Source organism: Sceloporus undulatus, chromosome 5 (assembly GCF_019175285.1).
Source record: "Sceloporus undulatus isolate JIND9_A2432 ecotype Alabama chromosome 5, SceUnd_v1.1, whole genome shotgun sequence".
Taxonomy (NCBI): domain Eukaryota; kingdom Metazoa; phylum Chordata; class Lepidosauria; order Squamata; family Phrynosomatidae; genus Sceloporus; species Sceloporus undulatus.
The window spans coordinates 131,245,715-131,258,899 of NC_056526.1; the positions used below are offsets into that span (position 1 = coordinate 131,245,715).

Genomic DNA, 13,185 nt, shown 5'->3' on the forward strand with positions numbered 1-13,185 from the left:
AAATGCAATTGCATTGTTCTTTGCTAGTCACATTTCTCCTATGTAAGGAAGACAGTTCTCTAATTTAAAAAAACCCATACAAAATGTTTATAGTTTAAAATTGCATAAAATACATATAGAATTGAAAATAGCATACAAAAATGGATTATGGGGAAATTTCCTGCCTAAATGCACATACTAGGGAAATTTGTGAAACTATGAGAATAGTGGAAAAAAAGATTAATATTCGTTTTTTGAGATTTTAAAACATTGCAGACAGATGTAGAAATAAGATAGAATGCCATTAATGACTGGGAATAACTGGGAATATGAGAAGCTGAAAGAAATCAAAACTCATAAGTTAGTCCATGTCTAACTCAGCTGCTGAGGTCTTCTTGGTGAACTGTGCCCTATGGGTGTTGCAACATATTTTGTGGCTTATTATTTGGCCTCCCTTCTTATTCCTATTGTGCAGTATTTGTGATTATTCAACAAGCAAGGACAGTTCTATACATTTTCTTTTCAATTACAGGGAAATCAGATCTGAAGAATGAGGACATCTTAAAACTCTAGTCTGGAAAAGTCTTTTTATAAAATCTCAACAGATAGCAAAGCAACAGTTTTATAGGAATGAGGATTGCTCATGATGCTAGAAGCTAATGCAAGTGTGTACAGTCAATCAATATTTGTACCAAGCAGCATGGAAGTGTCCTCATTAAGCCTCTATGTGTAGTTCAGAGACACAGACTTCAAAGTGGCAAACATGTCTTTTTATATATAACTTTCACTGAAAACTTCTGAAAAAGAGTTCAGTGGTACTTTTTTCTTTTTTAAAAAGCTACCCTGAGACATTGTGGGTTAAGCCCTTCCACCTTACCTTACCATCTTGTCCCAATACAGAATTGGAAAGGAAAATAGCACCAACATAACACAATTGCTCTTGGTTGTAAATAACCACCAGTAGGGAAAAAAACATACATCTATGTCTGAATCATGTTCAACATAAGCTACTCTGTTCAAAAAAGAAGAAACACAGCAAAACAGCACCCAATTATGTTTTTGGGACATATTTATAGTTCCATGTGCAAACCACTAAAATACTATGTTGAGAATGGCAACAGGCTTGAGATATCAATGTTTAGAGAAGCAGAATTCCAGCAACCTCCTCATTTGGGAGTGCTTTAATAAATCCTAATGTATTTGTCATAAGGAGCCCTAGTGGCACAGTGGTTAAATGCCAGTTCTGCAGCCACAATGTTGTGAGTTGAATCCCAGGGCTCCAAGGTTGACTCAGCCTTCCATCCTTTTGTAGGTGGGTAAAAGGAGTACCCAGCTTGTTGGGAGCAATTGGCTTACAGATTGTAAACCTCTTAGAAAGTGCTGAGTTCAATATTAAACAGCATAAAAATGTAAATGTTACTGCTATTTGTGCGTTTTTAAATCTTAAAATGAAGCTAATGCTTGGCCATTCTGCCCTGTATCACCATTCCTTATACTTAACAACCATCAACATGCTCAAGGAATTATACATCAATGAGAAATATGGAGTTAATTCTTGATGCTCTGTGGTCATTCATACAAAAATAAAGGATACTCCTGAGCCTGTGGGATGTGTGCAGTAGTTTCAATACCCACTGAAGTACATTAAAGAATCATAGGGCCAGTACAGACAGGTCAAAATAAAGCTGCTTCGAGTCACTTTGGAGGTATGCTGTTTAAATAGCACACACATCTTAAGAGGCCAGAAGCTGCGCCAAAGCTGTGCTCCAGTCCTTAGGACTGGATTGTGGTTTTGGAGTGGCTTCTGGCCTCTTAGGATGCATGTATCATTTAAACAGCATACCTCTAAAGTGACCTAAAGCAGCTTTATTTTGGCCTGTCTGTATGGGCTCATAGAATTTTATATCTGGGACACAAGGATCATCGAATCCAACCCACTATCATGGACATACGCACAATTAAAGAACTCCTGAAAGGAAGAAGAAACTTGAGAACTTCAGTTAGGAATTGGAACAGAGTAGGAACAAGGGCTGAAATGACACTGAGTGAAGGGTGTAGAGGTATATTTCCTTTCAATATTTGGACAGTGGGAAAAATCTCTCTCTTATGATCTCCTGACCTAGATCTCCATGAGTTGATTTCTGTACTGAGAGAAAACCCACATGTTTTGACCAGTGATAAAGGTTATGGCTACCATAACTACCATGATTGCTAAGAAGATAGATGGATAGATTTTTTAAAATAAAAGATTTAAAGCAAATTTTACTGGCTAGACTGAAAGGGGGAAAAAAGTGAGCAAGGTCTGTATCTGTGCAGAAGAAATGGCATTTTCATTTTAAATAATATATAGGTTCACCCGAGAACCACTTTAAAAGCATATATAGATGACATTCAGTAGGTCATGCTTATGAATCCTTCATCTAATATAATGTCTGAAGGATGAATAACAGATGGTGAGATTTGAATGAAAGAGAGGCAGAGGGTGGGGGACAGCTCACTGTAGGTGACATCCAGAAGCATTAGTGGCCTGTTGGATATAGGAAACAATACATCAAACTTCAAGAGAGATTAGACAGATTCCAGATCCATTTTAGAATGCCAAATGCCACAGGTATGTTAGGCACCAGATGTGTGGTTGTTATACCAGTTTGCATATTAAATTTTGTTGGGTATATAGACAGGGGGACATTGTGTCTATATACAACAAATATAGCATAGGAGTGACTTCTATATTTTGCTATTTCAGGGCTTAATCAATCCTCTGCAGGATTATATACCCTCTTGGAAGATGGATGGCTATTTCTTTTTTTCAAATATTACTTCCCCTCTTTCTTTAGAACAAAAAAGATTTACTCATATTCCAGATTAGTACCATTCCAAAGGGGGATAATGGATGACTGTTATTTCAGATTCCACAGCTTGAGAGTGCTGATTAATTCTGAAATTTTGACCAGGTGTGACAAGTCAAAAGGCACAAATGCATACACACACAACATTAATAACCACAGGATGTGGCTTGATATGAGACAAAGATTACCGGTACACATATCTTTCTCCTTATTTTCATAGGACACCAGATGGCTGGCATTCACTATCCCCACAGCACTGATTTGAACATGGCACCCAAAGGACTGGTTCATTTTGTTTTTCCATGCTGCAGATGTGGGATCAAGCCACAAATGTGAAATAAGGAAATAAAAATTTTTGGTTGGTTTGAGATGGGATCATGAATCTGTCGATGGGTTACATCTGTGTCTTATGTTTCTCACATAACCCTTTTGTCATAAACGCATCAAGAAAAGCTTGGGGGAATATATAATGTGTTAGTGTGTCTTTGGGAAGAAGAGATTTTCCCTAAATCTAAAGCACTGCAAACATTTTATGTTGCTCTTGCAATGCGTAATAAAAGTCTTAGTATGTGCTAAGTTAAAAATAGAAATGTAGGTTAATATATGGAATGGTGACTAATACAGAGAAGAGACGGGGAAGTCTTACATGTAGGTTCTCTGTACACGTTGTATATCCTTAACATTTACTGCACTCGAAAATGCAGTCTTAAGCAGCATAGTAATACCCTTAGGCCGCTACAGTTTTAAAAACAAGTTCTTTTTCAGCAGGGAGCTCTTTCCCCTTGTGGTCACTCACCAATATTTACAAGGCAAGGTCACTTTGAATGCCAGTGGCAGCTGAAAGAGCAAGAAGAGCGACACTTTTTGTCTTCACTGAGCTGGCTGATTCTGCCACTGTGATAGCCGACAATGACATTACACCAGGGAAAGGTTGTCGTAGTCCCACATTCCTGTCTCTGCTGTGGAGACCAAAGAAAACAAAAACAAGGTAGAAAAAGTATGTTGGTTTTTTTTTTTTGTTTTGTTTTGTTTTGTTTTTGCAATGGTAATACAAAAATATGAAAGCATTTTATCTTTGGAATATAAATGAAGCTTTAATCTTGACAATATAGAAAGGTTAGTATCTAAAAGTTTCATTTAAAATTGGGATTTTAAACAGACCTTCTCCCCTAAGAAATTGAATATCCTTCTGTAAAATTAATTAATTACTTGGAATGCTTGCTGGAAGGAAATGGCCATAAACATCTTACGCACCCAGCAGGTGGTAGAGAGATGACAGAAACAACAATTTTATTAAAATTACAGAAAGAGACATTTGCAATAAAGATACATATTTTGGAGGGGCGAAGGATGGTGGCAGTATTTATAAGTACATGAAACCAATGAAGAAATATAGCAATGCAAAAGATTAATGATTTTTTTTATTTATTTGCATTTTTATATCATCCATGTGAATTATTACCTATATGCCTGGTATGTCCTAAAAGGAAAAAAAAACTATGATGAATAAATAAACAGCTCTAGAAATCTTCAATAGGGTGCTTTACCTTGCAGGGAATATTATCATTGGCTTTTGATACAATTTCTGCTGCAGGGAAAGACTTTCAAAGCTCCGAATGCTGAAGTATTGCCAGGCGCTCAAAGACCCCCTGCTGTGCGCGTCAAACTAAGAAATCTCTCTGAACTTGTCGAATTAAAAGTCATCTCTCTTTCTCTGCAACCCCTGCATGAGCTGGGAAGCTCTGTCCTCATTTTTTTTCCCAGTGCCTCCATGATAAACAAATGGAGCCTGAAGCATCTTTATTCTTTACAGGCACATAATTAAAATTCTTCTTAAAATGTAATTGAATGCAATAAATTTCAAAAGGAGGTTCTAGTTAAAATGATGCTTAAAATGCTTGTGTAGGCCACACTGCTTTACCATTCAATTGTCTTGCAAAGGTAAAACAAAACAGCTTGTTAAGATCCAAAAAAGAATTTTGTTTCCTCCTCCCCTGTTTTGATTGCAAATCAAGAAGATACTCCTAACTTAAACATCTCAGTAGGATTTATGCTTTCTAGAACATTGCATACTTAATTAATGAAATCATAAAAGTAAAGTAAATTGTTAAAATATGAACAAAGCTAATTGAGATCCCTAATTGCTGTATTTTGTTATTTATCATACCCCCTAAACGAAAGCAGCATTATTTATGCTTTTGTATTCTTCTTAGTAACACTGTTTTACCCACATAGTGTGTATTCATTTTATTACCTTATTCACATGTCACATAATATTCACAATGTTTAACTACTCACTTATAGCAATAAAGAATTGTTAACAATTATCTAGGTAGCACGTTTGAAAATCACAATGAAGAGAAAATCTTTCTTTCTTTCTTTCTTTCTTTCTTCCCAGCACTGCTCCATGCAGCATATGCACTTCAGCTTCCAAACAATTAAATACTTAGGCTGTGTACTGATTGTCAACAAGAGAGGATGATGAAGAATAAAAAATATAATATCTCTTTGTCTGGAATGTTATAAATATAAGTTTTAATTTGACCTCTTCATTAATCTTTCTCACCCTGTCTGCAGATTTTACTTGGCATTACTGCTTACAAATTGCTGTCCAGAATCTGATATTTTTAGTTTCCACTAGACAGGCAGAGAATGTATTTACAACTGAAATGATAACGTGTATGTGATAGGTTATACCCCTGTCATGGATTGGCTTAATAATTTCAAGCTTGGCATCCATTATTTGGTAATTGATTAATGTAATAGGAAAATAACTGTTGATGACTTAGGGGCTGTACAGACCGGCTTGAAGCACCAGTGTGGGGTTGATGTGGGGACGTGACATTTGGACGATGCATGCTCTGACACCGCCCTCACACTGGCATCATGCTGTCCACCCACCTGCCTGGTGGGTGGCATCACAGAACTCCTTTGGCACAGCATTTATATGATGCATGCCGAATGGAGTGCCAAAAAGTGCCACGTGGGTGGGGGGCAAGGGTACCTTTTTGCCAGCTCTAATAGGAGCAACATTTTGCCATTTCTTTTAGAGCCAGTAAAACGCCAGATCGGGATTGCAGCATGTGGTTGCCGTGGCGGCAGGACACCGCTCTATCGGGACAGTCTGGTTTGCCCCTTAGTCACCATATGAAAGGCGATTCTTAAGGTTGGATATTCATACCATCATAGCATCAATGCTCATCATAAAGCAACATAGCCACACTCTAAGAGTCCAAAAACAAAGGCAGCTGTCTTGATCTATTATCAACAAATAGTCCTAAGGGTTCACATCTTCCAGAAACAGCATTCATTAAAGCTAATAGGTTTTCATTGCCCATTCAAGACTAAACCGAATCCAAAGTGCTTTGCACTGGTGAAAAAACAGGTCACTACAACACATATTTTTGCTAGGCAAAAAATCCATTCTTTCCTTGACTTGCTGTAAGAACTGCAATGAATCTGACAGGAACAGGAAGGGCTAGCAAGTAGCATAGTGGATGACATTGGGTCCTCAAATAATAATAATAATAATAATAATAATAATAATAATAATAATAATAATAATAGCAGCAGCAGCTTTGGTTCCACTAGTACAGAGTAACACCATGGCTTAGAAAAGATTACTTTTGAAAACCATTCTAGCTAGATATATTCTTCTCCATCAAGGATGTTTCTTTCCATAACACCTGGATATGAAGGAACACAACTTGTAGCAAAAATACTGCTGCCCCACTAACTCAAATATGTGATGCTTCTATTAGTTTCCAGTGTTTCCTGTATATTGTTATTGTGTCCCTTCAAGTCGTTTCCAACCTATGGAAACCCTAGAGCAAAGCTATCACTGGGTTTTCTGGAGCTGAGACTGTGTAACTCATCAAGGACACTCTGTAGGTTTCCATGGTTGAGCAGGGACTCAAACTCTGGCATCTAGAGCCATACTCCAATGCTCAAACCACTCAACATGTTGGCTCTCTGTTTATATTCCTGTACAGTATATATCTAGTGTTTATTTTAATGGGTAAATAACATGAATGCCAAATGTCTACTTTGCATTCATGAGGAAGCATCCATAAACAGTACAAAGTTACAGGAGAACCACAAGATGACAAGAAATACCAGTGATGAGCTTAAAATATTTGTTTAGATAAATACATTGCTTATTTCAATATATGTCACAAGATAGACATGAAAGGAAGGGTTTTGAGCAAAAGAGGACTCTTCTATAGACCCATTTAGAAATTATATGTGGCTGCTGTTATTTATTGCCACATAGTGGGAAATCAAACAATGATGCCAAAGCAACTACAGCACTCAAGGTAACATTTATAAATAGTTGTAGTAGCTTTGCTCTTAGTGGTTAGTAAATTGGGACCAGTCACCAGGTAAGAAGGAATAAAGCCATTTCCCCAAACCTTGCCAGGTTTTCTTTCATTTTGTTTTGTTTAGCCTTGCATAATAAGAGAGCTGATGGGCAGGAAAACACAGCTCAAAGCTGATTTTTCCAAAAGCTGGTCAAAACTCTGCTGACTGCATGGCCTGCTCCCAAGCTGCTCCTCTGGGCAATTTTTTGTTGTTGCTTCCCCACCACGATGTGCACCCTTACACAATCACACCACCTGCAACCTCCAATTACCTCCCTCATTCTGTTCAGATGCCATTCCATTGGATAGCTGTTCCTTTAATCAGCCACACAGCTGCATGTGTGATGCTCCACCTATACAGTGCATTGGTGCATCACTGTGCAAGTAATACATTGGCAAAGCACAATCATGGAGGCCTCCCATACATGCCCCCTCCACTCTCCTTCACCCTCCTTCACTCCCATACATGCCTCCATCACCCCTTTTTGCAACTGTTTTTAGGTTTGTTTCATTTTGCAGCCGCTTTCGAGGCATGTGTCATCTAAATGTCCCACCTTCAAAGTGGCTAGAAGCCATTTAATTTTTCATGGCTGTTTCACTACTACCTTGATAAAAAAATGCTGAGGTCTTCCCCGAAAGTTGCCATGTAAGTCCCTAAAAAGAATTAATTCTGTCCAACCTGTAAAATTGTAGATTGCTTTGGAAGTCATGATGACTAACTCTGGAACAATTTGGGACTTTAAAAAAAACCACTACAAATATGTTATGGCATTCATTTGCATCCTTGGGAAAGCATGTTTCCCACTTCAAATATATTGGACAAGAAAAATAAATCAAATATTCTTTGGCCCAGTGTTTCAGGGGTGTGTGTGAATGACTTTGTGGGATCTCTGTTGTGCCTGGCAAGAAATCTGCAGCATGGCTGTAGGTTAGTTCTAGAATAGAGCACTGACAGTGGGAAACAAACAGTGCCTGCTGGTAGAGCTACTGCTAGACAGAAGAGAATTCTGGCCTACTGGGAAATGAAAGCCCAACCCCCCCTCCCCCCCCAAAAAAAATTCCTTCATCAGAATACATAACTAAACTATATTCCCTGTAGGCAAGAATCAATGTGTGATATTAAGTCACTCCACAATCTAGGTATAAGAGTGCCATATGTACAAAGGAAAATTTAAAAGTACATGCAAATCTGATAGCAAGCAAGTCTATTTGTGGACTCCAGATTGGCATGTATATAAATTGTGCATCATAGAGCATGTAAAAATGTAGAAATTATTGTACAAGATGGGTGTCCACTGAACGAACAAGAGACCTTTGATTTGTTTTAGGGATCTGCAGTGTGTCCTTGCCAGAAAACTTCAAAATATAATGATTAGATTATTATTTTTTTTAAAAAAAGGGGGGGAGGTAAAAACCACTGTAGGGATGTGTCTATGCATTACATTTATTCATGGTGATGGGGAAATAAATTTATTCAGTTTTTCTCCTCACTGTGAGGACATCTTGAAAAACCATACAGTACTTGAAAATGTACTGACAGTGAGGAGATAAGCTCAGCAGTGTTTCCCTGTGTCTCCCTCAATAGATCATGTAATCGCTGGAGAGGACAGCAAGAACACAATGATCAACTAGCTGTGTTCTAATAACCAGATACACTAGTACAATGATATCCTCTTGGACTTCTGGATAACTCCTGGGAGGTCCTAAGGATGCCTGCATTGTGTGAACTATCAGATCATAACAGGATGATCCTCAGCCATCCCCTCTCCCAACACATCTATATAGTGGCCGGGGTGGGGTAGTTGTGGAACATCCAGCTAAAAGAACATGATCCAGTGATCCTCGTCATCCTCTGCCCACCTGCTATGGCAATGTAGTAGTCAGGGAATAGTGAGGGCAGCAAGGGTTGTTCAGTTATTTCAGGGGTGGCTGAAGTTCAGCCTGTGGGATCCCACTGTGCAGCCCATGAATCCCTCCCAATATTGCCCAAAGTCACACATTTTGGATAGTTTGCCCACAAACCAGGCCCAAGAACCCCATACTGGCTGCAAACCCAATGGTTTGCCTCCCCCCATACCCCCAGATCTCAGTCCTCCCAAGTAAAAAGGTTGAAAACTGGCTGAAATGACTGCTGGGAGTGATGTTATATCATTCCTGGCACAGCAAAATACAATGGATTTTGTATTTGTAACCCCCTCTGTGGTTGCCCACTCCTGAGCAATGTTTGGATAGCCAGACAATCTTTCGCTGCCTCTCACTCTCCTGATATGGCCTTGTAGTGGCTAAGGAGGGCCAGTGGCAACCATGGGTGTGATCAACTATTGACCATAGCTGGTGATTCCTGGCTTCTCTCATGCTCTTGAAATGGTCATATAACAATAGTAATAGCAGCTTCATTTATATACCACCACATATCACTCTAAGCAATCTCTAAGCAATTTACAAGTGTAAGCTAATTGCCTCCATCAAGCTGGGTACTCATTTTAGCGACCTAGAAAGGATTCAAGCCTGAGTTGAGCCTGAGCCTTGGCTGGTATTGAACTCACAACCTTGTGGTTTGTGAGTGAGTCGCTCAGTACAGGCATTTAACCACTGCACCACCACAGCTCCATATAGGTATGGGACAGTCATGAGTTGTATGTTCTGGTAGCCAGATACACAGAAATGTAGCCATTATCCAACTGGATGAAATTTAACATTTGCACCTACCATATCACTGCAGGGATGTATTGTTGTTTTTTGGACAGGGTTATCTGTAGGATATTGAATCAATTTAGCTTAGTTCTGGACCTTGGGGCTGGGGCTTCTTATCAGGGCTGGAGTTCACCTCACTGAGGGGTTTGTGGTTTATTTTTATCCTTGAGAAACCCCCTTCTTTCTCCCTCTCCTAGTCTTAATGACTTCTATCCATTCCTAAGCTATAGGATGGTGAAATTTAAAATGTAGGAATTCATTAGGAACTCTCTCTCCCTGCCCCATGGTTTGGTTCATTCACCCCACCTCTTTCAGCTATTGTGATAATTTATTAAACTTGGAGGGAACGATGAAATTGAAGTGGAGTGGCAGAGGATTTCATCACTCCAAATAATGAAAATGTGCTGGTGTGCCTACCCTACTAACTCAGGCCCCATACAGACAGGCCAAAATAAAGCTGCTTTGGGTCACTTTGGAGGTATACTGTTTAAATGATGCATGCATCCTAAGAGTTCGGACTAGACCGTGGTTTTGGCGCGGCTTCCGGACTCTTACGACGCATGCATCATTTAAACAGTATATCTCCAAAGTGACCCGAAGCAGCTTTATTTTGGCCTGTCTGTACGGGGCCTCAGTTACATTACTAAGGTCAAGCAAAGTTAAGCACATGCATTATACTGTTCATGCTTTAAGCATGCAGAAAACTTGCACCAAGTTCAATTTCAGACCCATTCTAACAGAGCAGGAACAAATTAGACCTAAAACTACATTGCTTGTTGCTTATGCTTTGTGTTCTCTTCGTCCTGGTTGGTTCATGCTGGGTTGCAGCAACCAAAAACATAGCCAATCATGGTCCAATTTTTTGCCCTTGAGTCTTTTCTTTCCCCATATTTTTTGCCCGTAGTTTTTTGTGTCTGTTGTAGCAATGTTCTTGTGCAACATTTTGGTTTTTATTTCAAACATGAATTTATTGTGCAAAAAACTGCAAAAAAATTGTTGTAAATGTGCAAAACCTCTTATAATTTTATCCAAGAGGAAGATGACTTTTCAAATTCTTCTTCCTTACATGTGAGAATAAAGTAAGCAAAGATTCTATCCCTGGCTATGACCACTTTGCATTAAACCAATACAGACTGATTTCCTCTTATTAATCTGTATTAAAAGAAAAGGAGTAAGGCTGGCACATAATAGTATTTTATGAAATGTTCAAGAATTATGCTCAGTTTCAAAAAATACAATATGCATTCCTGGAGATAAGGAGTTTGTATGTGGGAGAAAGGGAAGCATAACAGAAACCAACATATAATCTTTTCTTTATAAACATGGACATATGCATACTTGAATTGCCTCTAATGTGTTAACAAAGCCACTTCTCTTTGATGAGAACAACTCTATTCTTCCATGCATGTAATCTTTCAATAGAAGTTAAAGATGGCATCAAATAAGTGAGACAGAGTGGGAAAAGGAAACAGAATATTAACGGCCTGATCTTCTACAGGTTTAGTTGGAATGAATTCTTTCTGCACTCAACAGACCTTATCCCAAATATGTGTGTAGGACAGCAGCCTTCTGAGAGTAAAGGAAACCCAGAAACTGAAAAGTAAAGGAAAAGGAAAAGAGCAAAACTATGTTTTACTAGAGGTTAAACCTGTGTAGAATGAAAAAAAAATAGATTAAAATGGCATGTGAATGAGACAAGAGTCCTTTTCACACAATATATTACAGTCAAGGATGCTAGCATGGTGTAGTGGTTTGAATGTTGGACTAGAGCTATGAGAGACCAGGCTTCAAATCCTTGTTCAGAGACCTAGTGAATGAGTGACCTTGGTCTCATACCAACAGTCTTTGGGAGACCTTCATCTCATACTTTTAGCCTTTGAGGAAGGTAATGGCAGACATCCTCTGAATAAATCTTTACCAAAAATAATAATAATCAGTAAATCAGAGTTAAAACATGTAACAACAACAAACTGCAGACTAGTGATTGAATGTGAGAGTGTGAACACAGGGGAAAGCCTTCTTCAACCTGGAAAGAAGTGACTAGGGGGGTGCCACAGTGTTCTGTCCTGGGCCCAGAACTGTTCAACATTTTTATTGATGACTTGGATGATAGTATTGAGGACATGCTTATCAGATTTGAAGATGACACAAAATTAAAAGAGATAGCTCATACCTCAGAGGACAGGATCAAAATTCAAAATGACAGATTAGACAGCCAGGCCAGAACTAACAAAATGAATTTCAACAGGGAGAAATGCAAGGGACTACACTTAGGCAGAAACAAAAATGAAATACACAGATATAGGATGGGTGACACCTGGCTTGACAACAGTACATGTGAAAAGGATCTAGGAATCTTTAGTACATCACTAGGTAAATGGTGTGATGCTGCAGCATGAAAAGCCAATATGATCCTAGGCTTAGGGAGATGGGTAAATTTAGTCTGGGGAAGATAAGGTTAAGGGGTGATATGATAGCCATATTTAAATATCTGAAGGGATGTCATACTGAAGAAGAAGCATGGTTGTTTTCTGCTGCTCCAGAGACTGTTACTAGGAGCTGCAGCAGTTCAAAGGTGTGGCCCAGGCATATCGAGACAGATATGTTGTGCTTGGTGCTCATAGGACATAAGAGCAATGGATCCATATGACAGGAAGAGTGATCCCACTTATACATTAGGATGACCTTCCTGACAGTAAGAGCTGTATGACAGTGGAATGCACTGCCCTGGAATGTGATGAAGTCTCTTTTTTGGAGCTTTTTAAACAGAGGTTGGATGACCATCTCTTGGAAGTGCTTTGATTGTGTGTTCCTGAACTGCAGGAGGTTGGACTAGATGGCCCTTTTAATCTCTTCCATGTATGTTTTGTTGACATTCTAGATCATCCAGCATGCACAGAATTCTATAGCTCTGTGCATGTTGGATTAATTAGAATGTCAACAAAACATACATGCAAAAAACCCATTATACAGTTCAAGCATAACCGCATTATGAGACCCCTGCATACAGCTGAGAAAGGGGCTTAAGAAAAATATAAAATTGTGATGGAAGTACAGAAAGAAGGTAAGAAAAGTGTGCATTAGTAATAGTCAACAAATTAAGCAATTGTGAACCACAAAGGGAATAATTTCTTTTGTGACCGATGTATAATTTCCTTCTAGCCTAGACTTAAAAAGCAGCTTTTGGTTCAGAATGCTCAATGCATTCCTAAACTTTTTGTAAACAAGAAGTTCCATTTCCATGGTGAACCAGCCGATGACCTTAATTCCCCTGTCTAGTTTTACATCTGAAGTGCTCTGGA

General features: G+C 38.8%; 1 protein-coding gene across 1 annotated transcript in view; it reads right to left on the reverse strand.

Moving 5' to 3' along the window:
- TENM3 (teneurin transmembrane protein 3) overlaps nucleotides 1–13,185 on the reverse strand; it is a 1,412,274-nt gene that overhangs the window by 1,058,898 nt on the left and 340,191 nt on the right. Inside the window, exon 3 of the mRNA XM_042468494.1 lies at nucleotides 3,625–3,787. The gene's annotated coding sequence lies outside the window, so the exon portion shown is untranslated. The remainder of the gene's footprint in view (nucleotides 1–3,624; nucleotides 3,788–13,185) is intronic.